The 16,319-nt window shown below is 45.4% G+C and overlaps 1 protein-coding gene across 6 annotated transcripts in view; it reads left to right on the top strand.

The window, feature by feature from the left end:
* The first annotated feature begins 1,744 nt into the window (after positions 1-1,744).
* The window catches only part of PLEKHG1 (pleckstrin homology and RhoGEF domain containing G1), a 220,157-nt gene continuing 205,582 nt past the window's right edge, over positions 1,745-16,319 (top strand). For 2 of the 6 annotated variants that reach the window (XM_027602557.2, XM_027602558.2), the window contains exon 1: positions 1,805-1,935. The gene's annotated coding sequence lies outside the window, so the exon portion shown is untranslated. Of the gene's footprint in view, positions 1,936-2,416; positions 2,462-6,882; positions 7,004-16,319 lie in introns of those variants that run through there. The other 4 variants (XM_027602566.2, XM_027602560.2, XM_027602563.2 and 1 more) reach the window with 4 other exon arrangements.

Here is a 16,319-nt window from a genome sequence, read left to right as displayed (position 1 = left end):
TGTTATCTGCCTAAGGGTGAGCAGCTAGTAAGTGACAGAGTCTGCGACTGGTGGTCAGATCACACTGCTTCTCTAAGTCCTCTGCGCAAAGAAATGTGTGAGTATGTGGGGTCAGGGAGTAGAGGAGCAGAGAGAGCATTTTCCAGGAATTGGGAAACCCTAATTCTCGTCCCTTCTTTTCCAAGCTGTCCCCAACACCCTATCCAGCAGACACACACATACACACCCACACAAACACGCACACACACGTACAACAATTAGCTTCTTTGAGCCTGAGGCCCCTGGAGTGTCAAGTGAGACCAGCACCTACCTCACAGGAGTGCTAAAGACCATCGGTGTGTACCAGCTCACAAATGTTGTACAAGTGTGAGGTATTCCTGCTCACTTCTATTGCGAGTAACAACAGAGAGAGATGAGGTTATAGGCACGGTTTTGTGTGAGCTCCATGTCCTGGAAAGGGTCCTGATTAAGCCTCCCCAGCCTCCATTTCCTGTCTGTGGAAAGAAGCTAGCATCTGTCCTGTCGACCTCACAAGGTTATTGCACGACCATCTGAAACGATGCTTTGAAGATGGCAAAGATCTGTTTTAGTCCCATTGCAAATCTTCCGTGGTAGTGTAGTCCAAGCATAACCCAGTCTCATCGCTTTAGGTAATACAAGTCAGTCGCGGAGACAAAATAAATTGTAAAACTGAACATAAACTGCACGTTGTGGGGCAAGAACTGTGACATGTGTAACCTTACTGCACAAAACCTTGTTTTGTTTCAGATCTTTATTATATTCTCCATAATCAGGTACACGCATAAAAGCGGACGAAAGGAGATAATCAACAACGGTAACAGCTTTTATCTAGGCTTTATTATCCAGGCTTAGTCTCCTAAGCCTTTCCTGTGCATTACCTTGTTTAAATCACACACAGCAGCTCTGGGGTAGGTACTACCATTACTATCCCCATTTTACAGATGAGGGAACTGAGGCACAGAGAGGGTAACTAATTTGCTCAAGGTCACATAGCTAATAACTGGTAAAGCTGGAGGTCTGTAAACGGTGTGAGAATGCATTCCTACAAATTACAAAACCTAATGGAGCCAATAGGCAAACATGGCATGTCTGCTTTTGACGGGATAAGTGTTAAGAAATCACTTCGCATGCCTTTGACGGTCATCCTAGGCACCTTTGACTGAAGTCATAATTTTACTGCAGAGCCGGCGCCTTTAAACATTTATCAGGCTATTACAAAGGTTAGTCTTCTTCGCTCCTTTTCACTTTTACTTTCTCTAAGCAAAGGTTATTTGGTACATGAACTTAGGTGACTAGGGTAATGATGTCTGAAAACCTGAGCTTCCCCCCTCTTTTTACATAGTATTACCCCAAAGCTTCTGTGCAATACTAGAAAGTTGACTTAAAGAAATGATTTTTGGTATTATTTTAAGGAAATTGTATGGGAAATTATCACGTCCAAGAGAAAGATAGACCCGAGGATCCCGGAAAATGAAGAAAAATGATGTGTCTGCGAAAACGGTAGCTGGGATTTAAAAAAAAAAAAAAATTCCCCCAGGGGTTGTAATTTGACTGCGCTCTTTGGCAATGCTCCAGTGACAAGTCCAAGTGCTTAATCTCGCTCTTCGGCTCTCCCCCTCCTCCTCCCCACCTTGCTCGCCCGGGGGCCGCGGGGAGGAGGGACCGAAGATCCGCTGCTCTCGGCGGCCGAGCCGGCGGCATCTCGGCGCTGGGAGGGGCGGGCCCGGGCGCGGCCGAGACGGGGAGCGCGGCCGAGCGGCGGGGCCGAGCCGAGGAAGAGGAAGTCCGAGCCCGAGCGGCTGCGCAGGGCGCTCGGCGGGCGCGGGAGCCGGAGCCGGAGCCCGCGCAGCGCAGCCGCACCTTCCCCGCCGACCTGCGAGCGCGGACCCCGGCGCAGGAGCCGCCCCTCTCCGGGTAAGCGCCCCGCTTCGCCCCGACGCCCGGGGTCCTTTTCCAGGGATGGGACCGCTCGCCGGGAGCCCCGGGGAATGGGGAGGGGACCCAGGGACCCTCGGTCTGGCACCCCAATCCGCAGGTGGCGGCGGGCGGAGCGTGGTGCCCCGGGCCCCCTCTCCCCTGCGCGCTCCCTCCGGGGTGGGGGCAGACGGTGTTCCCGGAGCGCGCCCCCGCCGCCGGGACCCGGGGCCCGCCGCTGCCCGCCGCCGCCTGGAGGGGGCGACGCGCCGCCGCCCGGGCTCCGGGGACTCCCGGTCCCCGAGTCCCGGCCCCAGCCCCAGCGCAGCCTCGATCTGCCGGCCCCGCGCTCCCGCCCCTCCGCCCGCTCCGAGAAGGGGTTTCTGCGTGCACCCAGGAGTGTTACAAACCCCAACCCCACAACTCGAACAGGATCGTCCGAAAACGGGACGCGTCGGCCAGACACCCGAGGTTAACTCCCCAACACAGGTCCCGGCCCCTGGCCTCCCGGGACCGGCGAACCGCGGTGGGAGTCGGAGGGCAGGGCGCCGCGTTTGGCTTGGGGGACCCCTGCCTTTGTGGGAACTAGCCTTGGGGTCCCGGCGCTGCAAATATGCTCCCTGGGGTGGGGGGCGGCGGTTGAGGTGGCTCCTCCGTCACGGGGGTAAATGGTAGCACCTGGTCCGCTGGGACGTTGCCGACCTCCTGGCCTCGGAGGACGGCGGGGGTCTGCGGGGGATGCCCCAAGCCCAGCCCCTCTTTGTGTCCTCCGTTGAGAGTCTGGTTCCTAAACCAGACGCCTAAGGAGGTTCTAACTGGGAGAAGTTAAGCTGTTATATTTCTTTCGCTTCTTGGGAGACAATGAGGTGGGTGACTTTTCAAGTGCGCCTTGGAGTCTTGTTTGTAGAGCCGCTGTTGTATTAAGTTCTGGTCCTTAACGCTCCGTTTGTACCACCCTCAGGTGGCCCCGGCTACTGCACAGATTTTTGAAATCGTTGAGTGGGAGCCCCGGGGAAGGCTGTTTCCAGCCGGCATCTATGTGGAGCTCCGGGGGAGAGTTGGTGTGGGGGTTTGCCGACGGGGTGGATACCGGACTACCTCGTGTTTCGTATTTAAACCAGGAGGAGTCCAGGATGTTGACTCTAGGTCAAATTTGTCATCTCACAGAATTCCAGGCCTAGATAGGTCGTGTAAATTCTGTGAAAATAGTTATCAGGTGTTAAAATCAGCTGCTTCTGGCTTCTCAGTTTCTGTAGTTGACTGACTTTTAAAGAATTTATAGGCTTTGGACTTTGATTAGACGCTATTAAGACATTCCCAAGCCCGTCGTGTCCGGGAATAAGAAAACTCTATTCTAACTTGAGACCTGAGCAGGCTACTCGCTCCGGGGCCCTTGGCTTCCCGATTATAAAGCGATGTACAGGAACCAGATAGTTTCTAAAGCTTCATGCTCACTCCCCCTGCCCCAAACCTCTGGTGATATTGATTTGGGCTATAATATTCAAGACTTACATAGAAAAGTGATGGTTTGACATATGATCCTTTAGTGTCTTTGAGTCTGGATCCCTAATTCTTCACTTTCCTTTTTGTCCGATTTGAGGCCCCTGTCAGGCCCCCAAATCACCTGAAGAAATGTTGTCCCATCTTGCTGACCTCATACTGCATAGGTCACCCATAGCCATCACTGCCTGACCTTCCCCTTCCGTCCTGCATCCGCTCTCCGAAGCTTATTGTTGAGGGGCAAAGTGAGAAAATTATCTGGCAGTCGGATCCGTGACCCAATCATGCTTTCCTTGATTGGTTTCCCTGCTCATCTCCATCTTCACCGTGGGCACCAATTCTTCCAGTGACTTGAATATGGATGATGCTACCAGGTATAAGCTTAAATGTTTCCATGGGACACTCAGTCTGTGCTCCGAAGACGTTAAGCAATCACTTTTAAACAAATCAATAGAAAGCAGCAGTGTAATTTTTCAAAACCAAGAATAACTCGTACTATTTTGTTCTCCTTTGAGGTTATGATTTTGAGTGATTTAATTAAGATTTAACGGTTCGTAATCTGACACATACATATGGGGATTGCTTGAGTAGCACTGAATCTTTTGAGCTGTTAGTAAACTAAAAGCAGTTCCTGGATCTAGGCTCCGATTCTTTTTTTTTTTTTAAGATTTTATTTATTTATTTGGCAGAGAGCACAAGTAGGCAGAGTGGCAGGCAGAGGGAGAGGCAGAAGCAGGCCCCCCACTGAGCAGAGAGCCCGACTCAGGGCTCCATCCCAGGACCCCGGGATCATGACCTGAGCCGAAGGCAGATGCTTACCCGCCTGAGCCGCCCAGGCGCCCCTGTGCCCTGATTCTTATTGGCTGCAATCCATTTTTTGCAGCGTTCTCCCTCCTGTTTTCATTGCTGGTGGTTGGTCTCTCAAATAATTATCACCTTTTAATCCTCCTGCAGGGATTTAGATGCATGGAATATTAAAGCTAGAATGCCTGGATGATCTTGGTCAGCCCCTGCATCTTAAAGATTTGGGAAAGCAGGGGCACCTGGGTGGCTCAGTCGTTAAGCGTCTGCCTTCCGCTCAGGTCATGATCCCAGGGTCCTGGGATCGAGCCCCGCATCGGGCGCCCTGCGTAGCAGGAAGCCTGCTTCTCCCTCTCCCACTCCCCCTGCTTGTGTTCCCTCTCTCACTGTGTCTCTGTCAAATAAATAAATAAAGTCTTAAAAAAAAAAAAAAGATTTGGGAAAGCATGAGTTGGGAAGAACCAAGTGCTCTGGAATTAACCCGTGAATGAAATTTGCCTCCCTACAGCTCATTAGCACTGAGACCTTGACCCCTCTAAGGAAATTATTTAGACGTAGATTATTTTATAATCAGGAAAATGTAACAATTATAGGTAGTCACTCTCTCTGAATTATCTCACCTTTACCCATTTCTTCCTCTGTAAATTTAGGAAATAATGACTCTTCCCTGTGGAGTCATGCTGAGCATTGATGATTATTAATGAGACGATCCATTGTGTTTGCCACATTCTGTGCTTTAAAGGTGATTGTTGTTGATAAACCAAGTCCCAGGAGTGAGTGTTTTTGCTGGAGGTTACAAAGCTCTCTACTAGCAGAACTGTGATTTAACCCAGGTTCACTTGTCTTTACCCCAGTCGGTACAATCTAGAAATGATGGTGGCATAGGGACATATGTTTTGTTAATTGTAATGGTTCATTCTTTCAGAAAAAAAAAATCACTTGTCTCTTTTGTCTTAGGAAAAACATGGTTCCTAAAGCAAAATGGTCATGTATTCAGCAGGGATGGAAATGGGAACATTTTCTGGACAGAGACTGTAAGCAGCCGAGTATTTGGAGGTGGCAAGCATCTCAACTACTAATGTTTCATCACAGCCTGCATCAATCTTGATAAAATGAAAGGCTGATCCCAAAGACCCCAAAGAGCCATGGGTGTCTGTGCCAAGTAGAACTTAGGACTACAGAGCCAGCTTTCAAGTAATTAAGAGACAACTACACGTTCAGCTTTATATTGCTCACGCTGATGAAAAGCAACAGATGTTTTAGCAACGATAATAGAAGTGTAGGCTAATCCTCCTAGTGAGGGGGCCCGGGTTTGTTTGTAGGATAACAGGGCCACAGGTTACCCAGATGCTACAGAACAACTTCCAGTATGCCTGGGTGATTCCTCTCCCAGTGATCAGGAGTTGACTGTATATCTAGAATAGTTTTCATGTTTGAGTCATGCTTTGCTATCTTTTCAATCTGTATATACAAGGTTACCCCCCCCCCCAAAAAAAAAAAAAAGTTTTTCTGGTGAGATAGAAGCCAAGTAAAAATTTCCAAGCCTAAACATCTTCTTTTGGTAAATATTGAATTACTCTTTGATGGAAAGCTAAAGTATGTTACATTCGTGGATCCAAAAACCCATAACCTTCTTCTTCTTCCTTCCCCCATCCCATACAATCCTGGAGAAAAAGTCGACTTGAAGCATGTGAGGCTAAGTTTTGGAAAAAGATTCCAGCTACACCCGCTTGATGTACTAACCCGATGGGAGGAGAGGCAGGGTTTTCACGGGTCTTTAATTAAGAAAGTTGTTTTGGTAAGCTTTAATAACCAGGCTGCTATGGGGCCTGCAGAAGCCACTTACCACCAGCATGAGGAAAGGCAAAACCGTTACAACAGGTGGCCAAAAGCCAGCAAGCCCTTGAGTGTAAGGAGGACATCTTAAAATATCAAAGACAAAGTTGAAATGGGTGTGAGTCTAACAATCGGCTAAAAATTTAGAATTCTCCTAAGAGGAATTCCTAAAGCAATAAATTATCATACGATTGAATTGGCTTTCATTTCTGAGGTGGTAGATAGATCTAGTTCTCTACATGTCTGGTCACACTAGGCACTAACTCAGATGACCTGTGTCAGAATAGAGGTGGCGGAGGACGCTAGATGGTAAGCCTTTTCCCGTAAAGAGCCAGATAGTAAGTATTTTCTGGCACCTGGATGCCTCTGCCATATATTCTTTGTGTGGGGGAGGGGAATGTTGTTTATTTACAGTCCTTTTAAAATATTAAAACTGATCTTTCCTCGACTGCCACGTAAGACAGGCTGCAGGCTGGCCTTGACCTATAACCATAGTTTGTCACCTCTGTCCTAAATGAAATAGGCTATGTTTGTGGTATCCTTCAGTATTTTTGCAGAAACCCAAAATAACCAATAGGCTCTATTTAAGCTGGCTCAATAGAAATGGACTTATAATCAAATCTCCTTTGTCATTCCTTTTTCCAGTCGTTCTCTATTTTCTCTTTATACTAGCCTTAGAGGTCTGTTCGACATAGCCATCAGTTGACATGGGAATGCCAGTGCCAAATTTCAATATTTTTCCTTCAGTTGGATGCTGAATGGGAGAGAAGCTTGGCTGAGATGGAGTAAAGCCCACACTGAAATGGGTTATTGATGAAGAGTACTGATCATATGAAATGAAGTTCAAACCCCCCAGCGTGGCACCCAAGGCCCTTGGACCTACTTTTCTTCTGGCACCTCCCATGCATACTCTATGTGCCTATCAGTGCAGGTAACTCAGAGAGCCCTAAGTTGGGCTATGCTGTCTGTCATCGATGGTGGAATCTTTCCATACAAAGTTTAAATATCCATCACTCCTATGGAGCCTCTCCTCATCTTATCAGGCAGAGATGTAGACACCTGCACTTCTATATTAACACAGGACCTTACACATGAGGCACTTGGAAAGACAGAGGAATGTGGTGATCCCCAGTAGACAAATATTACTTTTTGAGGGTGGGGGAAGTTTTATTTTTCTCTGTAGCTTCAGGGATCTTCCCATATAGCTTTGGACTAGCACAGAACTCTTTCCAGACTTTATATGTGATACACAGAATAGCATCGTGCCTATGGGTCTGGTTTTTGAAGTCAGGATGTGCCGAGGTCTAGTCCTGGCTTCTCCACTTAAAAGTAGATAATAAGAATGACCTCTAAATTGCTAGGATTAAATGAGATTTGCCTCAGTAAAACATTTAGTTCAGGTTCTGACATGTAGTAATTGCTCAGTAAATGGTAACTTTCCTTCATTCCAGAGCCAGTTAATCAGAACTTACCATGTTTAGAATGATGCCTGATCAGGTTCTGGGCATAGTGGTGAACACAAGAGATGTGATCTCCACGGAGATGGGATGACCAAGGGGGAAGAATCAGGGTAATGGGTGGGCCACCTTAGACCGGTGCTCCAGGAAGCCTCTCAGAGAAGGTAACGTTAGGAACTGTGACTTGAATGATAACTATGAGTTCCTGTCTCATCAAATCTAAGATACTTGTGAATTAGACCATCTTTTAAGGTCCCACTAAGAGGAAATGGTGTCAGTAAAATTGACACCCTCTCCTATAAGATACATCCGTAAGTTGTGAAAAATGTACATCTTAACATCAGTGAAATTTATTGATATTTGTTGCTAAGTAAATATCCATTGAATACATTAGTGATACTCTGTGGTTGCATACAAGATTGGGTTCCAGTGGTTTACATTCTGAGTTTCTCTCTTCTGTTTCATAGCTCTGAAAGGTTGACTTGGATCCACCAAAGATAAATTAAGAATATAGTAAATTAAGACATTGTAAGACACCTAAGACATTTGTGATCTGATGTGTTTTTTAAAATAGTTTAAAACTTTTACTTCGGTCATTTAAAGGAACAAAGCGTATAAGAGAATCCTGTCTACGTGGAATTGACCAACACATACCTTGGGTAGGAGTGAAGTCGAGCGGCTTCTGCAGCTGGATAATTCCTTTTGGCAGGTATCTGCAGGGATGTGTGAATCTTTAATGCACATAAATGCCTTTCTAGGGACAGTGAAGGCATTAGCTGGAGCTTATGTCCTTCTGTTTTCTAGAGTTAATTTAACATAAATACGCCTTCTCTCCTCTGTCTCCCAAGGGGCTGATCATTGTTCTGACCAAGTAGGTCCTTTCTGATAATGAAGTGGAAGGGGCTCCATTTAGATCAGCCCCCTTTTCTCCTCTGGCAAGTCTCCAGGTTTTCACCCTCCAAGGAATGTTCTCTTCCCATATTTCCCCACCTGCCTTCCTGTTCAGAGAGTAAAATACTGCTTAAGTCTTTGCTTTCTGACCACGCTCTAAACTCTGAATCCTTGCTCATCAAGGTCTTTTTCTGCACCCAGTGTGGACCCTTCCTGTCTCTCCTTGTCCAGCTCACCCCATCTGTCCAAGATTCTTTTAACGCCTCGGTTTCTGAATGGATGACTCCATGGGAGCTTTGACAATACTTGGCTATTTCTAGCTGTCATAAAATGTGCTTTCATGCTGTTTTGGTATGAATTTCATCATGTCACCCAAATCCCTAGCACTCAGTGGCATGCTGTTCCCCTGCACATAGTAACTTCCTGGGGTCTCTTCCTTTGTGCCCTACCCTCTCCCAGTGGTCGACTGAAGCCCCAGCAAAGTCCCCTTCCGTGCTCCACCTGACTGGGAGGGGTGGTCAGCGCTTGGCCAAGGAGGAAACACAGTGCAGACCTTTTTCTCTTCCAGAGCCACTCTCTGCGTCCCTCCGCCTTCTCCTGCAACAGAAGCCCTCATGTTTTAGGTGGTCTTCAGACTCGACACCAACTCTAGCTGAAATAGGAGTCTTTGCAAACAAGTAGATGCAAAGGAAAGGTCATCTGTGGGCATTCCAGGGATGCCCATTAACCACAGTCCAGCCTTAGGATGATTTAAGGCTGCTCCAACCTGTGACTAGAAAGCTGGCTGGGGTGGAGGGGGCTGGGGGCAGACATGAGGCCACGAGGAAGGGGCGGGGGCGCCGAACTGAGGCCATCACAGAGGTCAGCTTCCCGGGGCTGTGGGATTACACATGGTCCTCAAACACTAACATCTGTGCTTCTCTGACATGCTGGGAGAGAGGGAAAACTGTAATCTGGAGCATAAATATACGATCCTGTGTTTGTTCCCTTTAAACCATGTAAACCTGTTATTAGTTTAAGCATCTGTGTTGTGCTAAAATATTATCGACGCCTCAAAGGAGGATAGCGTAGCTTGTCTGAAGCAGCTTACAGTCTAAATATTCAGGTGTCTTACACTTCTTAAAATGTGAATCAACTAAACACATGAATTATGGAGCCTAAGAGTCAGACTCAGGAATATAGGATTACCTAGCGGGGGACAGTGGAGCATACCAGAGATGTAGACTTTAGAAGTTAATTTTTTAAAAGAAAAACCTTCTCTTACTTTATGCCTTTCCCATCTTCGATCAGATCTTTTGGAGATTTGCTGAGGAATAATTAGGGTGACGCTCAAAGGGTGATGAAGTGGGCAGGAGACAGATGGGAAATGGGCACGTGGATGGGCTGCCTGGGATTGGCTGTGTCTGGGAAAGTGCTTGGGGAAATATTTGGAAGCTTCTGGAATATAGTTATGGAACAAAATCTTGGTGGTCCTGGCTTTTTTCCACTATTCTTCACTGTGTATATGAGATAAATGCTTCTTTTCCCCTCTCTCCTTTAACAGTTGTTTGGGTTAAGCTCTAAGGAATGCCATTTAATCACAATATTTAATGATATCCGATCTGAAGCTAAAATGGTAAGGAAAGTAATGTGAAAATAATGTTTTTGTGGCACATGGAACCCCGTGGCCGCCGGGGTACCCTGTCACAACAAGACATACCTCTAGCAACTTACAATCCAAATGACTTCCAGAAAGTGTCATCATTATAAAGCACTCTTATTTTTGTTGTTGTTGTTATTTCTTTCTTTTTAGAAGTTACCCTGATGTGAAAGAAAATACCAAGAAGTTCTAAAAATTTGTCATGAGCCCCACAATAGCAATGCCTTTCAAAATCCAGAATAGCCCCAAGGAGCAAAAAGAGATTTATTTCGCTTTATGGTCTGCCATATCAAGATGTGATACTATCTAACCTAGTACTATAGTTCAAGAAATTTCCAAATAGGAAGTTAACAGGTATTTGTTTTTACCTTCTTATATAAATGAAGGAGAGAATACATGTCTGTACGAGCTAAAGACATAATAGCTAGTGACAGCTAGCCTAAAAGTCCCCTTGGTTTTGGATTACTGATACATGTCATAAACATATTTTACAAATGTTCAGAAACTATATACCATATACCAATGAGAAGATTCGTATTTGATACTCTAATATGTACAATAGATATGGCAATCAAATGTCATACTCTCATGCTGTCTTTGCTTCCTTATTGTAATACTAGTCCAGACACTCTTTCTGTGGCATCAATTATGGGAAAAATGGTGTGCATGGAAAAGATTAACTTGTTTTTCTAAGGTTTGAATCCTCAGAGTTGAGACGGGGGTGGGTGGAATATCCTGGAACTGGGCACTCTACACATGTCATTTAGAAGTTATTTGAAAATGCCTTCGGTAATGGGGTTAAAACCATATAACGAAGGTGTTATGAGATTTAAACATGCAATGTGTGTATACTGCCTAGTAAATAATAAGCCCTTGCTAAATAGTGGCTCTTTTACTGTGTTCACTGGGTGTCACTCTTCAGTTTTATTCCCTGCTACCAGATGCTGGAACAATAAACCAACATGACAATAACAGAGGCAAAATTCAATGGTAAGACGGAGGGAAGAACACATTTTTTTGGTTTGTTTTACTGTTGTAGAGACACGATATTCATTATACTTGAACATTCCAATGAGAATTAGTTTATTCCACAAAGATAATTTCTAAATTCTGGGGATACGTTGAACAAAACAGTCCAAGTCTGGAATGAAGGGAAACTCTGTGAGGAGTGCTCTAAAGAAAAGAAGATAGGAAAAATGTGAGAGGGGTGGGGCACTCTCTTTGCCGCGGGGGGTGGGGGGGGGGTGGCGAAGGGCCTATCTGAGCTGGTTACGTTGAGCCAGGGCTTAAATAATAAGTGACCCTGAGAAGATCTGAGGGAAGAACATTTTAGGCAGAGGGGGGAAAAAAGTGAGGAGGACCTAAGAGAAATAAGCTTGGTAAGTTCTAGGAAAGGAAAGGCAGGCTGTGGGTGTGAGACAGGAGAGCAGCGGTAGTGGGGGAATGAAGCTGGAGAGGTAGGCAGGACCTGGATCATGTCGATCTTTATATTATCAGAGGTCTTTACCATGGCTTAAAAGTGCAGTGCAAAGCCCCTGGAAGGTTTGAAGCGGGGGAGTGACATGATATGATTAATGCCCAATTATCACTCTGGCTGCCGCGCAGAGAAAGGACTGCCATGGAAAGTTCTGGAAACAGAAGAGTTGGGGCGCTATCGCATCGGTTCAGAGGATGCTCGCAGAGGAGGTGGTGAGAAGCGGGTTGATTCAGAACTGGAAAGTCAGCCAAGATGGCACAGCTCAAGGAGAAGGAATTTATGGGGATTTGGAAGCAGCCTGGCTACTGTTACTTGTTTTGACCTACATGCTTACCAGTCCCCATCTTGGCTTCCATCACCCTCTCTTTTTCAGCTCCCCTAGGTGGAGTCACAGAGCAGTATATGGCTGCAGGTCTCTGTGAAGCCAGGACCGATCAGCTCACCTCCCCCTAAACCCCTTCACAACCAAGTGCCCCTTCCTTCCAGCTCCGTAGCATCCTCATTACCTCATTTCTAGCGCTTGGCAATGTGGTATTTCTGATAACCACTTAGTTGGTCTGCCTTCCCTCACTAAACTGTGAGCTCCTTTTTTTTTTTTTTTAAAGATTTTATTTATTTATTTGAGCGAGAGAGAATGAGACATAGAGAGCACGAGAGGGAAGAGGGTCAGACGGAGAAGCAGACTCCCCGCCGAGCAGGGAGCCCGATGTGGGACTCGATCCCGGGACTCCAGGATCATGACCTGAGCCGAAGGCAGTCGCTTAACCGACTGAGCCACCCAGGTGCCCCAAACTGTGAGCTCCTTGACAGCAAGTATTTGCACAAAATAATTTTTCTTCTACTGGTTGAAATGAGCATTAAGAAATCTGGGCCAAAACCTTTGTTTTCACAAATTAGTTGAAAAAAAGGAAATTCTGAGTAGGTAGCTAAATATCTGAAGGAGGAGGAGGAAGGAAAGGAGAAAAAAAGAAAAGAAAATGAAAGGAGGAGGCAAACCCCCTGGAGAAATTCGGAGGTTCTCTGATTCAACACTTCATGAAGGTTTCTTTAGGAGAGTGTTTGTGTTCAAATGCCTTTCTGCAAGAGGAGTCCAGTAGCTATTGGTTTGAGAGTTGCGTGGGTCTGCAGTAAATGTGGTGCTCTATAAATATGTATGTTCATTGCCTGCCTTTCGCTGGTTTATAGTGTAGTTGGAAGCTCAGCAGTGTTTATTCTGGAGCAGAAACAACTATCAGAGAAATTGTAGTGGTAAGAAGTCTCTCTAATGTTGCCGCAGTTGAGTGACGGCTCTGCATTTCCAGACAGGATATCAACCCTATGCCAACTCTGTAAACAGGCTCCCTAATGCAGGGGGAGGGCACCTCAGACCTTTTGGTAGGTCGTGAATCTCCTGGGGCATGGAGGTTATGCCGTATTCATCCTGGAATTCCCAGTACAGAGCATGGTCAGTAGATGCCCTTGACCTTTAATCAATTGTTTGATTTCAAGTTTGATCTGGTTCTTGATTTCCACTGTAAAGTGGGATTGAGAAGTCTGATGTTCAATGTTAATGTTTGGGTTTTGGATGAAAACCTTAATTCTAGTTTACCAACTTTGAGCTTAGACATGTAAAAACAAGTTTGAGAAGTCTGTGTGTGTTATTCTCATATTCAGAATTTAGCACTCTTACTGGAAAAAACCGAATATGGCTAAACCACGTTGTTTCGTGTTATTTTAAGTGGTGCAATGCTTGTTCTGTTATTTGCAAATTTAACTTATTAAGACAGGTCTTCGAAGGATCCTGTCATGTTAGAAGGGATTGGATTCTGGTAGCCTTGTTTTAGTGACTAGGCTTATTAGGAAATAATCAAATGACACTTCTTTTAGATATTCCGATTTAGATTTTCTGGCTCAGGTAGGGAGGCACTATTGTGTTTCAAAAGAAATCAAGGGAAAAACTGCAGTGGGCCTGTCTAAGCCTCCCACTTATTTGCACACCTCCTGGGATTTATCTGTTGGCTTTTGCACAATTGATTCAAAGTCACCCACTCAGAATGGGGCTCATAATCTCTCTTTCCAGACCTACCTCCAACTTCCTGGGGTTGTTTTTTTCCCTCCTTTTCCAATTCTTAGTTAATAGCACTGTAACTCACTAGTCACGGCAAGCTATTTCCTTCTCTCTCCTGCCTTGTCCAATCAGTTAGCAGTGACTTCCTAAACAGTTCTCAATCCAAATTCACTTATGCATGCCCCCCCACCCTGTCCCATCCTCTTAGACACTTTTCTCTTTCCTAGACTGTTCGAATAATTGTTGATCTAGCATTGATTGATGTATCTAGAACACAAGTTTGGCCAGTGACTACCTTGTCACAGGGGCCCCTTGTAATGGCTTAACCCAAAGGAAGGGTTGATGGTAGAACTTAAGGCAGAGATAAAAGCCCCAGACAGAGAGACTTTTAGCATTTCTCTGGTCACATCCCTCCCTCCTGTCTCGTGTCCAGTAGGGTAGGCATACTCTGCGGGCTGTACCTCCAGAACATCCAGAATCCTACTTCTCATGGACTTCACTGCTCCCACTGGGTCCAATTCCTTTGCCCTCTCTGCCTGGATTAGTGCAATAGGTTCCTAACTGGTCTCCCTGCTTAGATCCCTGCTGTCTACTATCTCTTTTCTACACAGCAGCCAAAGTGCTGCTGTCCATAGGTTTGCTAATTCAGACCCCCCTCATGGTTTCCCAACTCACTTGGAGTCAAAAGCAAATCCATGAAACAGCCTCCCAGACCCTTCCCAGTTGGCCCCTGCTCCCTTCTTTCTCTCTGATCCCGTCTCCAGCTCTTGCCTACATACTCCCCCTGCCTTGGCTCACTGGCCTCTTTGCAGTTCCCACATACGCTGAACAAGCTCCAGGCTCGGAGTGTTTTCATGACCTCTGCCTGGAAAATTCTTCCCTGGATATCAGAGCCTTACTGTCTTTCTGCTTGTAATTCCCTGCTCAAGTGTCACCTTATCAAAGAAGTCTGCCTCATCACGCTTTATAAAATAGGAACCCCCATACCTTGCAAGTCATATCCTTCTTGCCCTACTTCATTTTTATTTTTGGCATTTATCAGCACCTAACAAAGGATATATTTGTTTCTTTTCTGTTCTTCATGAGAGGAGAGGCTTTGTGTTGTTTTCACTGTATTTCCAATATTTTAGAACAGTGCCCAGCACAGAGAGAAGCTTATACATTCTTCGAATAAATCCTTATCACCATTGCCGTCTCTGGCCTTTAAGTAAGGTAGGTTCTGGTTGTCTGATACCATTAACCCACATTCTAGAACAAGATCAGCAGCCTAAGGTGGTGTCTGTGGTTGCGGGTGAGTGGTTGGGTGAATACTTACGAGTAGAAATGGTGAGAACCTGCCCTGTGAGTCCACTTTTTTTGATGCCAACACTCCTGCTCCTGGGCTTTGAAGACATTTCCTTAGGGGATCCCCCTGGGCCAATTGTCTGCCCTCTAGCGCCATCTTTCCCCAGAAAGCTTTGGCTGTTCTCTCATATCCGCCTGGACTCCACCCAGGTTGCTTCCCTACATCCCGCCTTACTCCTCCACAGTGCCCACAGAACCAAATAACAGCTCACGTGTCGCGGACACTCAAAAAATATCAAGTCACTGCTTGATATCTAGGTCCACTCATTTACCCTTCATTATCCAAATGCTACATATCCATCAAAATAGGCAGTGTGGTATGACAGTTAAATGTTTAGACTCTGGAGCTGGACTACCTGCTTCCACACCAGGTTCCCCCATTCAGAGTTGGCATGACTTTGGACAAGCTATCTGGCCTCCCTAGCTTGGGGGCAGCACCTCACAGACAAGGGAAACAGTACCAGCTCCCAGGCTTAGGATGAGGATCAGATCCAGTCCTTCTTTAACATGTTTGCAAAACCTACTTCTAGCGTCCAGAAAACACTGGTAAATGCTAGCCGTTATTTTCATTAGCATTTCTTTAAAACTGACATCTTTCAGAAAAGTCAAATTGCTCTCTTTTTAATTACCAGGTTAATCAGCTTCATGTATATTAATGCCTGATATGGATTACCAACTTGTCCATGTCTTATTAATTTATATATCTGTATATATGTATAATATTACATTCATTTAGGAAATATTATATTTATCCACCCTCTTCTCAGCATTTTCTTCCTCCCTTCCTTGCTTTATTTTTTTTCTACATAGCACATATTTCTGTCTGATTGACACACTGTAAATTACTATTTATCTTTTTAAGTCCTTCAGGGAGGAATCTCTCCTCTAATTAAAGAAATTTCCAAATAAACACAAGTAGAGAAGATAGTATGATGAACCCCAAGTACCCATCTTGCAGATTGGACAATTATAATGGCCAACCTTGCTTCGTCTGTGTCCCCATGAACCTCCCTCCCCTGCTTTGTAGCAGTAAAAGCAAATCCTAGCTATCATGTTGTTTTACTCATAAATATTTCAATATGTATTTCCAATGGATAAGAACACTTCCATAATAACCACCAATTAATTAATATGTCTACTAAAAATAGCAGTAGTTCCTTAATATCTATTCTTATTCTGTCTGTACTCAAGTCTCCCTGTTGGAGCAGGGGTGTTTTTTTGCCTGTTTTGGTTGCTGCTGCCTCCCAACTACCTAACAGGCACTGCAGCATTTAACCGAATGAGTGGATAAGTTGTATTCTCGAATTTTATTTTTGAAAGACAACTCCATAAAAATATTATAAATGGTGATTGTGATCTTGGGCTAATGAAAGAAAACCCACTTGACTCATA

Source organism: Zalophus californianus, chromosome 7, assembly GCF_009762305.2.
Source record: "Zalophus californianus isolate mZalCal1 chromosome 7, mZalCal1.pri.v2, whole genome shotgun sequence".
NCBI classification, from domain to species: Eukaryota; Metazoa; Chordata; class Mammalia; order Carnivora; family Otariidae; genus Zalophus; species Zalophus californianus.
This window is presented reverse-complemented; position numbering and strand designations above follow the sequence as displayed.